At 44.8% G+C, this 18,548-nt stretch overlaps 1 long non-coding RNA gene across 1 annotated transcript in view; it reads right to left on the bottom strand.

Annotated features, from left to right (window-relative positions):
* The window catches only part of LOC112814039 (uncharacterized), a 32,272-nt gene extending 13,959 nt beyond the window's left edge, over positions 1-18,313 (bottom strand). The window contains exon 1 of the long non-coding RNA XR_003205643.2: positions 18,174-18,313. This is a non-coding gene — a long non-coding RNA (uncharacterized lncRNA). The remainder of the gene's footprint in view (positions 1-18,173) is intronic.
* Positions 18,314-18,548: the final 235 nt, after the last annotated feature.

The raw sequence follows: 18,548 nt of genomic DNA, 5'->3' as shown, positions 1-18,548 counted from the left end.
TTGCTTTGGGATGGAATGTTCTGAATATGTCTGTGAAGTCCATTTGGTCCAGTGTGTCATTTAATATTATTCAGCTTTAAAAATGAAGGAAATTCTGACACAGGCTACAACACAGACGAACCTTGAGGACATTATGCTAAGTGAAATAAGCCAATCGCAAAACAAAAACAAAAAACAAAACCACACATATACTGTATAATTCGGTGCACATCAGGAATCTAGAGACAGAAAGTGGAATGGTGGTTGCCAGGGGCTGGGGGCGGAGGGGAACATGGGGGGTTGTTGTTTAGCACATACAGAGTTCCAGTTTTGCAAGATTAAAAAGTTCTGGAGGAAAAAAAAGTTCTGAAGAGCTGTTGCACACCAGTGTGAATATTTTTAATACTACTGAGCTATGTTCTTGAAAATGGCTAAGATGATAATTTTTTTAACCATGATAAAATTTTTAAAAGTGCATCCCTGGAGGGGGCGCCTGGGTGGCTCAGTGGGTTAAGCCTCTGACTCTAGATTTCAGCTCAGGGTCATGAGGTTGAGCCCCACATGGGGCTCCGTGCTGGGGGGGTGGGAGTCCGCCTGGGATTCTCTCTCTCCCTCTCCCTCGGCCCCTCCCTCCTGCTCTCTCCAATAAGTAAAATCTGGGGGGGGAAATGCATCCCCGGGGGGACAGGCAAAATGGGTGACACGGAGTAGGAGATACAGGCTTCCCCTTATGGAATAAGTCATGGCGGGGACTGAAAGGCACAGCACAGGGAACACAGGCGGCAGCTGCTCCCGTGGCCACAGCGCAGCCCAACGCGCAGACCTGTGGCATCGCTATACTTGTTACGCCGGAAACTAATGCAACATTGTGTGTCAATTACATTTTTTTTTAAATTACATAAAACGATAAAAAATAAAAATCAATCTATTTTAATTCATTAATTAATATTTAAAGTGCATCACTGGGTGTCAGGAGACCTAGGTTCCACTAGAAGCTTCAACGCTGACTTCTATGACCTTGAGCAAGGCACTCTCTGGAACTCAGATCCTTTTTTGCAAACCGGGAGGGTGAAGCGGTGATAATAAAAACACCAACCTCAGTGCTGGGCAGGCTGATGTGGACGGCGCTGTGTGAGTAATAGAACGTTCTGGATATAAATGGTCACCATCTCAAACTGTGCTTTCAGTTTGACTCAATAAATCTTAGAAGGTTTAAAAAAAAGCAAGCAAGCAAGCAAGCAAGCCAGTCCAGGTCTGCATTAGGTGCCAGAACCTTGCAGAGGAAAGAACAAGAGGCTGCCCTCAAATCACTCACAGTCTAGTGGAAAAATAAAAATGAAACTAGAAAATATTTTGCAATATAATGTGTTAAGTGTCAGTCTAACATACGCTGAATGCAAATATATATGATTTATCTTCCCTATAATAGAATGAATGTTGGGTATAAACAATGATATGTTGTTAGGGGCACCTGGTTGGCTCCATTGGTAGAGCAGGAGACGCTCCATCTCGGGATGGTGAGTTCAAGCCCCATGCTGGGCATAGAGCTTACTTTAAAAAAAAAACCAAAAAATCAGTTCTCAAATGAGTTAGCAGAACATACATTTAAAGCTTCAGACAATCTTTTCGAAGTGTCTAGTTTTAAAAAAGAAAAAAAGATGTGTGTGTATACTTTTGTCCACAGCCTTTTGCTTAGACCCAATTTTCTTTTTTTTTTTTTTAGGATTTTATTTATTTATTTGACAGAGAGAGACAGCACACAAGCAGGGGGAGTGGGAGAGGGAGAAGCAGGCTTCCCGCGGAGCAGGGAGCCCGATGCGGAGCTCGATCCCAGGACCCTGGGATCATGACCCAAGCCTAAGGCAGACGCTTAACGACTGAGCCACCCAGGCGTCCCTAGACCCAATTTTCTGAGAGTCATTTTGATTCAACAATTTAATTTGTGAATGTATTCATTTGCTAATTGGATTTAACTAACTCAATTCCTGTTTAACCAAAAGAAACCCCGGGATACCTGGGACAGAGAGAGTTCCTGATGGCTGGCAGGCAGTCCCCAAGGATGAGAGCCACGCCGTGCTGGGGTTGGTGGAGATCAATACACTCTGCGTACACAATTATGTCACCACAAATATTATTCACAGCCAAGCTCATTAGTCTACTGTGATTAAGCTTTGTTTCGTTTTCAGGCTTTTTTTTTTTTTTTTAACTTTGTTGGAGTTCATTATTAATAAAAACAAATTCATTTTTATTTGCTCAGTGTTCCAAATTCCTGTAATGAATTCATCATCCACCATCACTAAAAGTGTAAATTTTTCTTCTATTCATTTCATCTTATTTCTTGGAGACATCCTTTCCAGGGCCTTCTGTCTCCCTGTCCCAATCTTAACTGATTACTCACTAGGCCTGCTGCCAAGCCGTCTGTCACCCTGGGATGTCCCTTCATCATCATCTTGGGGGTTCTCTTCATGTCTCACCTATGTTGAATATTCTGTTTCCAGGATCACATGTCTTCCTGTTTCTTGGGGTTTTTTTTCTCTCATTTTGGTGTACCACATCCTCCAAGAGGTTTCCTGAGAAAGTGTCCATGGGTAGGAAGTAAAGTTTTTAAGATTTCACATGTCTGAAAATGTGCTTACTTTCCTGAATTCAGAATGTGACTAATTTGTAAAACTACAGGTCATAAATAATGTGGAAGTGTTCTTCCACTGTCTTCGAGCATGCTGAGGAGAAGCATGGCGCCATTCTGATGGTTGTTCCTTTGAACATGACCTGCTTTTTATCTCTGGGAGGTTTTGGTAACCTTCCTCTATTTACTCACTGATCTGAAATGTCATGATTTCTTTTTCATCCATTATGTTTGGCACTCAGTGGGCCTCTCATTCTGGAGATCTAGGCCATTCAGTTCTGCAATGATTTCTTGAATTATTCCTTCCATGCTTTCCCTCCATTGTTCTCCGTAACTCTTCTGAGTTGCATATTAGTCCTCCTGGGCTACCTCTAGCTTTTAAAAATCTTTTCATGCCTATTTTCTTTTCTTTTCTTTTTTTAAGTAGGCTCCAAGCCCAGCATGGAGCCCAACACGGGGCTTGAACCCATGACTCTGAGGTCAAGACCTGAGCTGAGATCAAGAGAGGGATGCTTAACCGACTGAGCCACCCAGGCGCCCCTCATGCCTATTTTCTGACTTTTTTTTTTTTTAGGTTATTTCCTCAGTTTTATTTTCCAACAGTTTGATTGAAGTTATTGGTTTTCATATTTTTAGATGTTTTACTCCCTAATGTTCTTTTTTAATTTTAATTTAAATTTTATTTTTTAAAGATTTTATTTATTTATTTGACAGAGAGAGAGACAGCAAGAGAGGGAACACAAGCAGGGGGAGTGGGAGAGGGAGAAGCAGGCTTCCCGCCGAGCAGGGAGCCCGATGCAGGGCTTGATCCCAGGACCCTGGAATCATGACCTGAGCCGAAGGCAAATGACTGAGCCACCCAGGCGCCACCCCCCATGTTCTTTTTAAATAACCTTCTGTTCTTGTTTCATGGATGCAACATCTCCTTATCTGAGAATATTTTTTTTTAAAGATTTTATTTATTTATTTATTTGACAGAGAGAGACCCAGCAAGAGAGGGAACAAAAGCAGGGGGAGTGGTTTGAGGGAGAAGCAGGCTCCCCACTGAGCAGGGAGCCTGACCTGGGACTTGATCCCAGGACTCTGGGATCATGACCTGAGCTGAAGGCAGATGCTTAACTGACTGAGCCACCCAGATGTCCCTGTTTTCAAACTTCTGACCTCCAGAACTGTGGAAAAAATAAGTTTCTTTTGTTTTAAGCCACCAAGTTTTGCTGTAATTTGCTACAGCAGCCCTAGGAAACAAATACAGTATCCATGGGTATTTTCTCCAGGGTTTGTCAGTTTTCCCAAAGAAAAATCCTCCAATCTACTGGTTGTAGGTTATTAGCTCGTCTGGGAGAATCTTAGGGCCATGGTGAAAAGGGGGCCAGGAGGTCTCACTGTTTGGTATTATGTTGTCTTTACCTAATTCCTTGCTTTTCAGTACTCTCCAAGGCTTTGTCTAAGCTATGTTTAGCATCCGGAGTTCAGAGATTTTCTAGATTAACCTTTCAAGAAGGTGTATTAATCATGTTTTTTTTTTTTTTTAACTTTATGTATTTCCTGGGGTGCCTGGGTGGCTCAGTCGTTAAGTGTCTGCGTTCGGCTCAGGTCATGATCCCAGGGTCCTGGGATCGAGTACCGCAACGGGCTCCCTGCTCGGCCAGGAAGTCAGCTTCTCCCTCTCCCACTCCCCCTGCTTGTGTTCCCTCTCTTGCTGTGTCTCTCTCTGTCAAATAAATAAAATCTTAAAAAAACCAAAACAAAACAACTTTATGTATTTCCTGACGCTTTGACATCTTGAGACCTTGCAGATTCTGGAAAGACTGCCCCTCCCAGGCTAGCCAATTCTTAGAGATAGTAAATTATTCTCCCTTCAGTGCCCCTTTTAGCCACAAACCTACAATCCAAAGCCCTTCCCTCAACAACCTACTTCACCTTGCTCCCACAAGGGTCACTATTCCTTTGCCCTCATCACTCCAAAGCCAGGTAGCGGACAATTAGAGACAGTCCCTATGACCCCTGGTCCACTGAAGTTGTTAAACTAGCCAATCCTAAACCTGTTTACCCTACCTCACCTGTTCCTTCCTGGGTTAACCACAATACATGCTCTTGCTGGGATGTGTATCCGTACAATGGGATACAATGAAAAGGAACGAACTATTGATATGCACAACATTGATGACTCTCAAAAATATGCTGAGCTAAGAAGCTAGCCACAGGAGAGTATGTACTGCATGATTTTATTTATATAGAGTTCTAAAAAAACCACAAGATAAAAATGTCAGAAAGACTGTGGCTGCAGGATGGAAGGTTGACTGCCAAGGAGAGAAGGAGTGGCACTGGCAAACTGATTCTCAAAAAAGAAAAAAGCAAACTCGGTTTGTGGCACTTTACGGGTTTCTTTGGCAGAAACACTTCCACCATCGCCAATTTTGAGCGACTTATGTGATGTCACTAAACCTGTAGTTTTGAAAAGAGATGTACATAATGTGGCTCTCCCAAGCAGATACCTGGGTATTAGCCAGCTTTGACACACCACACAGAAAGGAACAAAGGTGATGAAAATGTTCTGTATCGGGACGCCTGAGTGGCTCAGTCAGTTAAGTGTCTGCCTTTGGCTCAGGTCATGATCCTGATGCAGTTTTGGAATATAGGTGAGGTTCAGTGGGGTGGAGTCCGGAGCCAACAACAAAGAAAGAATTCTTGAGCATCTTTGGTGCAAAATGGTGGTTTATTAAAGCACGGGGACAGAACCCATGGGCAGAAAGGGCTGCTGCCCTGTGGTCTTGGGAGTGGTGATTATATAGTCAGGAGTTGGGGAGGTGAGGACAAAAGGGGTGTCCAGAAGGACTGTCATATACTAAAGACTCTCAGGATACTGGAGGCCTGGTTATTGTCAAGCCAAGGCTATTTCCCCCTCTAATGAGGCACTAACGTGAAGATAATTGGGAGTTTCCTGGAGGAATGTTACATTCCTCCTATCACAGGGATGTGTCAATGGGCTTCAGGTTCAAAAGAAATCCAATTTCATTTACATTTCCTTCCGCCTCAGCCTCCCTCAATTTTATGGAGGGGAGGGTGATGTTAGGGCTTCAGGAAACTGAGTTATGGGTCTCTTGGAAGTTAGGCTATTGATGAGAAAGCTTCTTCCTTGTAAATCACTAGGACATTTGTAAACTGAGACAGACTAATGTCTTGCAAGACTGTGATCTCTATCAGTTAACCATTTGTTTTTCCTTTAGGGCAGCCAGGAGTGCCTGAGGAATGTCACACATACCAAATGCAGGGGGGCGGCGATGGGGTGTTGTAGGGTGCCAGCTTCCGCTTTGTCCTCAGCGAGCCTTCTGCTCCCTCATCAATCCTACGGTCCTGGGGTCGAGCCCCGCATTGGGTGTAGAGATTAGTTAAAATCTTTTTAAAAAGGAAAGAAAAATGTGGGCGCCTGGGTGGCTCAGTTGTTGGGCATCTGCCTTCGGCTCAGGTCATGATCCCGGGGTCCTGGGATCAAGCCCCGCATCGGGCTCCCTGCTCAGCGGGAAGCCTGCTTCTCCCTCTCCCACTCCCCCTGCTTGTGTTCCCTCTCTCGCTGTGTCTCCCTCTGTCAAATAAATAAAATCTTAAAAAAACACAACCAAACAATAAAATCTTAGGGGAAAAAAATGGATGAATGAAAGAAATGAATGTCGTGTTCTGAATAGCATATGTTCTATTATACTGAATGTTCTAAATAGTATATCCAAAAGGTTGGGAAATGTCATTGCTAGGGATAATAAATAGTACAACTACTCTTCTTAACAGAAATAACAGAGAGTAACTCCCCAGTTTACAAGTAAGATGGAAAAGGATTCTTTGGGCAGTCCAGAAACCAAAGGTGCTTGTGTGAATCTACAAAAGAGCCTGTTATTTATTTATTTTTTTTAAGAGCCTTAAAATAAGATTTTCCTGGGGCGCCTCGCTGGCTCAGTTGGTGGAGCATGTGACTCTTTGATCTCAGGGTTGTGAGTTCGAGCCCCACATTGGGTGCGGAGATTACTTAAAAATAAAATCTTAAGGGCGCCTGGGTGGCTCAGTCAGTTAAGTGGGCTGCCTTGGGCTCAGGTCATGATCCCAGGGTCCTGGGATTGAGCCCCACGTCTGACTCCCTGCTCAGTGGGGAGCCTGCTTCTCCCTCTCCCACTCCCCCTGCTTGTGTTCCCTCTCTCGCTGTGTCTCTATCAAATAAAAAAATAAAATCTTTAAAAAAATAAAATAAGTATTAATAAATCTTAAAAAAAAAAAAAGGAAAAGAAAATGGCCTGTATCTTGGGGTGCCTGGCTGGCTCAGTTGGTGGAGCATGTGACTCTTGATCTCAGGGTGGCGAGTTCAAGCCCTACATTGGGTGTACAGATTACTTAAAAATAAAATCTTAAGGGCACCTGGGTGGCTCAGTTGGTTAAGTGTCTGCCTTCGGCTCAGGTCATGATCCTGAAGTCCCAGGAGAGAGCCCCGCATCGGGCTCCCTGCTCAGCGGGGAGTCTGCTTCTCCCTCTGACCCTCCCCCTTCTCGTGCTCATTCTCTCTCAAACAAATAAATAAAATCTTAAAAAAAAAATCTTTAAAAAAATGTTCCGTATCATGATTGTATTGGTGGGAGCATGGGTTTATCCACTTGTTAAAATGTATCAGACCATGGGACACCTGGGTGGCTCAGTTGGTTAAGTGGCTGCCTTCAGCTCAGGTCATGATCCCAGGGTCCTGGCATCGAGTTTTGCATCTGGCTTTCTGCTCAGCAGGGAGCCTGCTTCTCCCTCTCCCTCTGCCTGCCGCTGCCCCGCTTGTGCGTGCTCTCTCTCTGACAAATAAATAAAATCTTAAAAAAAAAAGTATCCGACTGTACCCTTAGAATGGGTGCACTTCATTGCATGTAAAGTATGCTTTAAAAATTGATTACAACGTTTCAAATAAAATATTAACAACAACCAAAATGCCCACAAAAAGGGACTGGTTAGGATGCAGCCCTTCAAACAACTTAGAAGATTTTAGCAACATGACAAAATGCTTTGCTGTATCATGTTTTGTGCAAAAGGCAGAACAGGAAATGTTATTTTTTCATGTGTTTGCCTATGCAAATTCTGTAGGCAGATGGATAATGTCCGGCACTTTTTTTTTTAATAAGTTGATTTTTGTGTGTATTTAAAAGCAGTAGATAGAAAAATGGTTGAGAACCTAGAATCCCCACTGGACTGCCTGGGTTAGGGTTCAAATTCCAGGTGTCACTTCCCTGGGTGACCTCTTGGAGCCTTAATTTCTTTTTTCTTTTTTTTAAGATTTTATTTTTTTATTTTTGAGAGAGAGAGGGAGAGAAAGAGAGCACGAGTTGGGGGAGGGGGAGGAGCAGAGGGAGAGAGAGAATCCTAAACAGACTCCATGCTCAACGCGGAGCCTGATGCAGAGCTCAATCTCAGGACCCTGAGATCATGACCTGAGCGGAAATCAAAAGTCTAACACTTAACTGACTGAGCCACCCAGACACCTCTTGGAGCCTTAGTTTCTTGACTGTAGAAAGGGTGTAATAATAGTACTTATTTCATAGGGTTGTCATGAGGATTAAATTAGTTAATGTAGGTGAAGAGCTTAGAACAAGAAAAATAGTAAGGGCTTTATAAATATTAGCTGTCATTTTCATGAGGCAATGATACTGTCTGGACAATAAAAATGCTATGTGCTGTGCATTTTAGGGAGTACAGGAATTTATAAGACACAATTTATCTGGCCTCAGGGAGATCTAGCAGTGTTCTGAACTGCAGGGGGTCGGGGGGCAATTTTTGCCATCAGCAGACATCAAGCAAGGTCTGGAGATATTTGTGATTGTCATGATGCAAGAAGGGAGTGCTACTGGCATCTAGTGGGTAGAAGCCAGGGATGCTACTACAAAATCCTGCAAGGCACAGGACAGCTCCCCCCTACCCAACAAAGAAGTCTTTGCCTCAAAATATCAATAGTGCCAAGTGTAAGAAACCCTAGGGAAAAAGATAGATGTGTGCATACAAAATGCACAAATGTGGGATAATATAAATATATATATATATATATATATATTGGTCTCTGCCCCTGGTTCTTGGCACAGAGCTCCTAAAACTCTTGTAAATTCCTAAGTGATAGGAGCACTAGGAGCATCTTTTGTTCTAATGGGGTACCTCTGGGATCATCGGTGGAAGCTAGTCATCAGAAAGACCAAGCCATCTTAAGCTTAGAGTTTTCAGCCCTGCCCTCCTCCCTCCTTCTCCAGAGGGGAGAGAGGCTGGATATGGAGCTAATAATTCATCATGCCTACATGAGGAAACCTCTATAGAAGTCCCAATAGTAGGGGGTTTGGGGAGCTTCCAGGTGGGCAAACACATCCATGAACCACGGGGACAGAAGCTCCTGCAGTCGGCAATGTCCACAATAGCCAAACTGTGGAAAGAGCCAAGATGTCCATCGACAGATGAATGGATAAAGAAGATGTGGTATATATACACAATGGAATATTATGCAGCCATCAAAAGGAATGAGATCTTGCCATTTGCAACGACATGGATGGAACTAGAGGGTGTTATGCTGAGTGAAATAAGTCAATCAGAGAAAGACATGTATCATATGACCTCTCTGATATGAGGAATTCTTAATCTCAGGAAACAAACGGAGGGTTGCTGGAGTGGTGGGGGGTGGGAAGGATGGGGTGGCTGGGTGATAGACATTGGGGAGGGTATGTGCTATGGTGAGCGCTGTGAATTGTACAAGACTGATGAACCACGGATCTGTACTTCTGAAACAAATAATGCAATATATGTTAAGAAAAAAAAAAGAAGAAGATAGCAGGAGGGGAAGAATGAAGGGGAGTAAGTCGGAGGGGGAGATGAACCATTAGAGACGATGGACTCTGAAAAACAAACTGAGGGTTCTAGAGGGGAGGGGGTGGGGGGATGGGTTAGCCTGGTGATGGGTATTAAAGACGGCATTCTGCGTGGAGCACTGGGTGTTATGCACAAACAATGAATCATGGAACACTACATCAAAAACTAATGATGTAATGTATGGTGATTAACATAACAATAAAAAATTATTAAAAAAAAAGAAGCTCCTGCAGTCGGGACCCTCCCTGTGTACTTCTTCATCTGGCTGTTTATCTGTATCCTTTGCCATATCCTTTGAGAAACTGGCTAATGTATGCCTTTCCCTGAGTTCTGTGAGCTGCTCTAGCAAAGTAACTGAACCCTAGGACGGGTTGTGGGTACCTCTGATTTGTATCCAAGTAGAACAGAAGTTATGGAGGACCTGGAGACCTACCACTTGCAGTTGGCATCTGAAGTGGGGTGGGGACAGTCTCATGGGACTGAGCCCTTACCCTGTGGGATCTGACGCTGTCTGCAAGTAGACAGTGTCAGAATTGAGTTAAATTGTAGGACAGCCAGCTGGTGTCAGAGCATTGCTGGGGGTGGGGGCGGAGTACGACGCACATGGTTGGGGGGGTACGACCCACATCTGGAATCAGAAGTCTATGTGTGGCAGTCATGTGAGAATAAAGGACACAACACAGGAAGAGAAGAGCTGGGTTTTTCCCCCAACAACGAAGCAGATCATCAAGATTGAGGATGTACTCAAAGAAAAGAAGAACAGAAAGATGAGAAGAGTCTGGGCCCAGAATACAGGACTCCCCGTAGCACCTGGCCAGGAAGAGAAGCCTCCGTGAGCTCCGGGGTTGGTGGGCATACTTCAGTGATCTTCATTTTTTTTTCGCTTATTCTCTTGGCATTTTAACAGCTTAAGTCAGAGTTAAAAGGCCTCCTTGACTTCTGCATTACACCACCCGTGTCAAAACCCATTCAGAGCCAGTTCAAATACATTTAGTTCATACTATTTTTTAATGCAACCCGATAGAGTTGAACCAATTTAAAAATCTTAGAAGTCCATTTTTAGGTGGTGACAAAAAAAATGTTACATAGTAATGTTTTGGTTCTCAATTGAAATGGAAAAATATACCAGTATTTTCATGGTGGATATAATTCGGGATTACAGGTGATTTTTGCTTATCTCTTGATGCGTTTCAAAATTTCCCCAGTGAGGACCATGTGTTACTTTGGTAATCAAAAAAAGAACAAAGGAAGGGAACAAAGGAGGACTGAAGAAATGAAAGGAGAAAGTGGCTGAGGGTACCTGGTGTGCCCACAAACACGGGAGGGGGCAGGGGGAAGGCTGATTAAAGAATTTGCTGCACTTTCCACACTTCTCTCAGAGGCCCTCCTGACTCAAGGTTCACAAAGCTTTTATCTCTACATTCATGCCTTTCTCCTTCTCCTTCTTCCTCCTATGTCCCCAGTACTTAGTCCCTTTCTGCTTCTGGGGCGGGGGTCAAAGAATACAAAAAAAATCATCACCTAGCCACACCGGGTGGCTCAGTCAGTTAAGCATCTGGCTCTTGATTTCAGCTCAGGTCACCATCTCAGAGTCCTGAGATGGAGCCCTGAGTTGGGCTCTGTGCTCAGCGCAGAGTCTGCCTGAGATTCTCTCTCTCCCTCTGCCCCTCCCCCAGCTTGCACTCACGCTCGCTCGCTCTCTCTCTTTAAAATAAATAAATCTTAAAAAAAAAACCAAACACCTATTTTCAGAAACTGTTTATAGCAGCTTGGTTGGCCCAGATGCCACAGGGGCCTTTCCCGTGGGCTTGCACATACTTCTTCAAACTTTCTCCCTACCCTTGGGACACCTGGGTGGCTCTGTCGGTTAAGCATCCAACTCTTGATTTCAGTTCAGGTCATGATCAGGTTATTAACATTTGGTTTAGACACTCCCAGTCTTTTTCCTATTCAGGGAATATACAGATATAACACATGCTTTGCTTCTTTGAATAAAACAGGACATCTATATTCAACGTGCAAAATTTATTGACGTATGTCATACCTATAGTCAAGTGCATAAAATGCATGAATCTTAAGTGTACAGCTTGATGAATTTTTAATATAAATACCTAAAATATTATAACCTGCTGTCTGTACTTGGCAATCTATTGGGAACATTTCCTACGTGATTAGATGATCTTCTAGCTTAATTTTTAATGGCTAACCACCATTGTAACAGTCACTATACCAATGTATCATGACTTGTTTAACCCATCTATTATTGGTAGAGATTTAGGTCGTTTCTAATTGTTATTCTTGCATTCGTTTCCTATTGCTGGTCTAACAAATTACTGTAAGCAGTGCCTTAAAGCAACACAAATTATCCTCTTATGGTTCTGGAAGAAGCATATGTTTTCTAGATGCTGTAGGAGAAAAGCTGCCCCTTGCCTTTTGCAGCTTCTCGAGGCTGCCCACATCCTTTGGCTCCCAGCCCATCACTCCGGACTCTGCTGTCATCGATTCACCTTCCCTGACATCCTCCTGCCTCCCTCTTATAAAGACTGTTGTGATTACATTGGGTCCACCCAGATAATCCAGGAAAATCTCCCCATCTCAAACACTTTTAATTTATTCACCTCTGCAGGGTCCCTTTTGCCGCATAAAGTAACACGTTCTCAGGTCCCAGGGATTAGCACATGGACATTATTCAGACTCCTACAACCATAAACAGTCCACTCACCCATTTCTTTTCCTACCTCTGGTGTTCCTTCACTGCCCCCTCTTACTTTATCGCCTGCTAGTTTGGAACCCCACTTCCATCCTCCAAATCTTTCGCTTTTGTCTTTACACAATGTCCTTCAAGTCATAATCTCAATGATTGTTTCCGATTTGTTGCCCTTTAGCTTCTTTTTTGCTGTTGTTGACTTCTAACTTCTTACTCCAGAAACACCAGCCTTTCCCCAGTCCCAATCAAGGGTATCTAGTTTCCCTTGGATGTCTCCTTGTGACCTTAAAAATGAAATGTTTTTAAAACTGGATTCACAACCCCTCCCCCACCACCTCGACCCCACCGTGCTGCACCAACTCAGCTTCCATATCTGATCTTGTTTTTAAAATGACCCACTCTCTTGGGGCACCTGGGTGGCTCAGTCATTAAGTGTCTGCCTTCGGCTCAGGTTGTGGTCCCGGGGTCGTGGTCCCGGGGTCCTGGGATCGAGCCCCGCATCGGGCTGCTTGCTCGGCGGGAAGCCTGCTTTTCCCTCTCCCACTCCCCCTGCTTGTGTCTCCCCTCTCACTGTCTCTGTGTCAAATAAATAAATACAATAAATAAAATAAATAAAAATCTTTAAAAAATAAAAAAATAAAATGACCCACTCTCACTCAAACTGGAGACCGAGGCCTCACCTTCCAGCTTTCCTTTCCTCCATATCTAATCAGCCACTAACTCCCATCAATTATTTTGCGGTTTAGCATTCTTCTAATGGGGCCACCTAGTATCTTGACTGTTCCTGGACTGTGTAATCAGAAGCCTTTCTCCCACCTAAACATACTACTTGTAGGGGTGAATTATCTTCTCCAGGAAGCCCTCTGTGACTGACCCTTCCTAGGATACCATCTTCCTCTCCAGAGGAAATAATCCATAATTAAGTATCCACTATGTGCTCAGCTTTTCCAAGCATTGAAAAATTTATTTATTTATTTTTATTTATTTTTATTTTTTTAAAGATTTTATTTATTTATTTGAGAGAGAGAGAACATGAGAGGGGGAGGGTCAGAGAGAGAAGGAGACTCCCCGCTGAGCGGGGAGCCTGACGTGGGACTCGATCCCGGAACGCCAGGATCACGACCTGAGCCGAAGGCAGCCACCCAAACCAACTGAGCCACCCAGGCGCCCGCATTGAAAAATTTAATCTTTATAATTTTTATTTTTATATTTTTTAGAGAGAGAGAGCACACGAGCATATGCACATGAGTGGGGGAGGGTGGTGGTGGGTGGGGAGGGGCAGAGGGAGAGGGAGAGAATCCCAAGCAAGGTCCACACCCAGCGCGGAGCCCAACACAGGGCTCAATCTCATGACCCTGAGAACATGACCTGAGCCAAAATCAAGAGTCAGATGCTTACCCAACTGAGCCACCCAGGCGCCCCAAAATTTAATCTTTAAAGTATGGTTTTAGGGCGCCTGGGTGGCTCAGTCAGTTAAGTGTCTGCCTTTAGCTCAGGTCATGATCTCAGGGTCCTGGGATCGAGCCCCGCATTGGGCTCCCTGCTCAGTGGCGAGTCTGTTCCTCCCTCTTCTTCTGTGATCTCTCTTGCTCTCATTCTCTCTCAAATAAATAAAAATCTTTTAAAAAAATGTGTGGGTTGTTCAAATGCTAACCTGGGGTGTGCTGTGAGCTGTACCATTAAGAGAGTTCCGAGAATACCAATACCAATAATGACAGCTACCAAACCCTCATTAAATGACAGGCCCTCACTGTTCTAAAAAATGTTCATGTATTAACTTCCTAGGACTTTTCAGTAACCCTTTGAAGCACAGTCAGAACACAATTTGCAGGGCCCCTTGTTCAAAAATTAAGAACCTGGCATGGTGACAACAGAGCATTAAACCAAGGGAAGGGCCAGCCCTTCTAAGCGCCTGTATGACTGTAGAGGTCTTGTACCCATAAGCCAACCCTGGCTAGGACTCTCATCCCCATCTTGCAGATGAGGAGGCTGAGAGACAGAGGCCTCAAATAAACCTTCCCAAGTGAACATTATTAGTAAGCAGAGATATCAACCTTGGTTGGAGAAGGCTTCCTCACAATCTTTAATCCTCTCCAATCCTCCAAGGTTCACCTCAAACCCTCCCTTTTCTACTAAGTGTTCTCATAACTACGCCAGGAACCACATCTCTTCCTCCTCTGAGATTTTAGCTCCATGACAGCATTTGGCTCACACCTTTCTTGCGGCCATTCATTATCATAGGCCCATGTTATACTTGAGATGCCCGGGGAGAGGGAAGCCCCAAAATGAATGTAGTCAAATGAACAAATTAACGAGAGTACCACCTTGAAGACAGGGAGGGACAAAGAGGGAATTCCAGGTGGGGGACAGGCCTAGGACAGTGACAACCTACTTCTGCAGGATACAGTGACATGGCTGGCTTGATTGGACCAAAGGCACACGTGGGAGCCAGCATGGATAACACTGGAAGAGAGGGTGAGGTAAATTATGAGGCACCTTTAACACAACTAGACAGTCACTTCTCATCGGCCATAAGGACCTGTTACATGCTTATTTACTGCTTCATCCATTTTATAAATATTTGAGCACCTACTATGGTGTGAGGCACGATTTTAAGCAGCAAACAAGACGGGCAATGTCTTGCTTTTGTGGACCATCGTTCTAGCACGGGTGGGGACACACAGAGCCAACAGATCATTTCAGGTATTGAGGAGTTCTGATGATCATCAAATCACAATGAGCGCCTGTGGAAACCACCTTTGATGGGTTGATCAGGGAATGCCTCTCTGAAGAAGTGACATCTGAACTAAGACAGGAATGGGAAGGAACAGTTGGGGGAAGAGTGATCCGGGTGGAAGGGACAGCAAATACCAAGGTCCCGAGACTCAAAAATCGAGAGGTGTGTTCAAGGAACAACAAGGGTAGAGCCTAGTGAGCAAAGGGAAGGGCTGTGGGGAGGCATGAGGATTATTTTATGATAGCATTTCTGCCCTGGGGATTGAAGAGGAAAGAACAGTAAGTCTCAGCTGCTTTTCTGCAAATGATCTTTCTTCTTTTTTTAAAGATTTTATTTATTTTAGAGAGAGAGAGAGAGAGAGCGTGTGTGCACGTGCGCAAGCAGGGAGAGGGAGAAGCCTCAAGCGGACTCCCTGCTGAGCGCAGAGCCCAACACGGGGCCCCATCTCAGGGCCCTGAGATCACGACCTGAGCCAAAATCAAGTTGGACGCTTAACTGAGCCATTCAGGAGCCCCTCAAATGATCTCTTTTCTAAGTTACTTGGAAGGAGTGTGGTGTGGAAAGTCAGGAAAAAGGCAATAAAGTTTGCCCCATTACTAAGCAGGGGGGCACTCAGGTCTCCAGATGTGGTATTCACCTCCATTCTTCCTCAGTACTGAGGAGGCCAAGGTCTGACCCCTCTTGGGTCTGTTAGCTTTGCTCAGGAAGAAAGAGCATCAGGTCACAGCCTGACTGCTTCTCCCTTGGCAGCGGGTCTTTTCACTCATGTGCCCTGTGGGATGGGTGACTGGGTGGGTAGACGCCAGCAGGTGTTGTCCCTTCACAAACACACTGGTTTCAAAGACGCCAGTGAGCGTTTCCCAGCAAAAGATGCTTGCACTGAGCACTCCACGGAGAGGCTCCCATTTGTGCTCAGATCACCCAGTGGTGGGACAGATTCTCCCATTTCACAGATCCAAAAGGTTAAGTAACTTGTTCCAGATCATACAGCAGGAAGGGGCAGAGTAAACTGAAACCCAGTTTTCCTCTTTAATTTCAGAATTTGTCCATTGGACATGAATATTCTTGATATTCAAAAAGTTACAGAGAATAGCATGTTGAAACCCATGGGCGCCATCCACAGCTCAAGGAAGAGAACCTGAAGCCCCTGTGTGCCTGTGTATTCTACCAAACCATGTGGCCTCCAATTCCTCCTACTTGGGAAACACTGCAAGGGCATCACATCACCCTCCATTGCATAGTGCCAGACAGAAATCTAGTAGGCTGAGTGCCACCTTCCTTCTTCTTCAATTACCAGGTTCAATTTTGATCCCTACTCCTATTTCCACTATTACTTCTACCTCTCTCCTCTCTACATGTATCCTCTCTTACCTAGAATACTGCAATGGCCTCCTAACTAGTTTCCCTGAATCTCCTCCTCCCCGTTTCCAGTCTAATCTCCACATTATAGCCACTAATCTTCTTAAGACCTTTGAATAGCTGCCTTTAATCTTATCATATAGACAAAATCATATGCATGGCATGCAAAGTCCCATACGCTCTTTCCCCTACTCAACATTCCAACTTTATCTCAATCCCTTGTTCTCTGTGCTTTGGGGCTATTGGGCCTCTTGCAGTTCCTTATAATCCCTGTGCTTCCTCCCATCACAGGGCCTTTGCACATGCTGTTCCTCCCTTCTCCACCTGAATAACCCTTCCCTTTCTCAGGTAACCTTTCCCTGAGCCCCCTGACTGGGTCACTCTTTGGCATCTGTCACTTTTACAACTTTACATTTGCTTGTGAGATTAATTAATTAAAATCTTTCTTTTCTAATAGGCCAAAGACCAAGAACCACTCTTAGTACAAAATACATGCTTAATAGATAATAGCCAACGTATATATGGCATATATAACATGCCAGGCAGTATTCCTAGCACTTCACATGTATTAACTCAGTTTAAGATCTCCCAAAAGCCCTATATGAAGTAGGTACAATTCCTAGCCCCATTTTACACCTAAGCAAGCTAAGTCACACAAGCTAAGAAGTGGCACTGCTGGGTATGAATGCAGGCAGTTTCTGGAGTCTGTGTGCTGAACACTCGTGTTACGCTGCCTCACTAGCCTTTGCTGAATGCAGGCTAGTGCTGAGTGCTTTCGAAAGGGACTAGACAGCACAGTCAGGAACCTTGGTTCAACTAAAAAAAAAAATCGTTTCACTTGGCTTTCGGCAAGGATCTTATATGTGACTAGAACTTTGCTGCAAAACATATTCTCTTCCCAGCATTTTATTCCAGGTACTTTAAAAATCCATTTGCCCTCACTGGTACTATCATGTGGAGCAAACTGCTGGGGGGCAGGAGGAAGTTGGGTTGGAGTGAGGCAGAATTGTGGATCATTTGTAGTATGGAGAGTCCACATAAGGACAACTCAAAAGATTTTCATGGATGTCATCTTACTTAATCTTCACTGATTCCAGATAATTTACACACACAGGACAGTGCACCTCCCTTAGGTAATAGGTGAGGCAAAAGGCTGAGGTTAGGAGGGCTGCTAAGCCATAGGAAACCAAGCAGTCACAGGATGGGGTGAGAATGGTTCCCACACTTTAAGCTGCAGAACTGCAAAGACTTCTCTAGCAGAGAAAGACCTCTTCCTCTTTTAAGGATTGAGGGTAGCTAGCCAACCTTTCCTAATTCTTGGGTAGAACCTCTGAATAAGGACAGAGTCCCTCCTAGGTTTTCCCAGTATGGCTAGAGTAGGGTAATTATTCTGCAAGCTCAAGCTATACAGTAAAGGGCTCTATAAACTAGCTACATCCAATTAACTCTAAGTCAATATGGTGAAAATGTAGTAATTCAGGAAATTCTTCGCCAGGAGCCCATGTATCAGTCTCAGAGGGAATCAATGTATGTACATTTTCTTTATGTCCATTTTGCTACAGAAAGGCTTTCATTAATTTCTTGCAGGATTTGAACTAAAAGGGCTAAGAGAGCTACAATCCTTCATGCCTGCAAACACATTCCTCCTGGTTCACGAGTGCGCCTTTATACGGGTACCTTCGCAGGCTGAAAACATTTCTATTCCTTCAAATAGCTGGTAGCGATGGATGGGGGCATCCAAATGCCCACCCCACCTTAGGCCTCAAAACTGCATTAGCATTCACCTCCTTGAAGGGTGAAACTGCGTGTAAGGCCAAGGGCAGTCAGGGGAGCTTAAGGCCAGTCCCGAGCAGGCCACAATCTTGGACAAGTTGCATACCCTCTTTGGGCTTCAGCTTCCACACCTGCACATTGGTTGAACCGCATGGTCTTCAAGGTCCTTCCCAGCTGAAAGCCTGGTACCAAGTAGGCCTGGCCAATGGAAGCAGCTTCCTGTGGGCGTGGTGCAAGGCTTTAACGGTCCCCCCTCCCCCGCTAGGGCCCGCGAAACCCTCCTCAACACGCCCCTTAGAGTGACGGCGCTTTCCCAACCGCAGCCCGAACACGGCTCCGCCCCTTCCCGGGGGCGTCCCATCGTGCCCCGCGCCAGGCTCCAGAAGCCGCGGGCGCCTCCCGCCTTTCCGCGGCCCCGACCCCGAACTCCTCTCCCCAGTTCTTCTGGGCGCCCTATCCTATCAACGTCTAGTGTCCCAGCCAATCACGCGGGCCCGGAGTCTCGC

The sequence above is a fragment of the Callorhinus ursinus genome, unplaced genomic scaffold, assembly GCF_003265705.2.
Source record: "Callorhinus ursinus isolate GAN/ISIS: 27379988/994484 unplaced genomic scaffold, GSC_fseal_2.0 scaffold52, whole genome shotgun sequence".
Classification (NCBI taxonomy): Eukaryota; Metazoa; Chordata; class Mammalia; order Carnivora; family Otariidae; genus Callorhinus; species Callorhinus ursinus.
The sequence above is the reverse complement of the archived record's forward strand: the minus strand, read 5'-3'. Positions and strand labels throughout refer to the sequence as shown.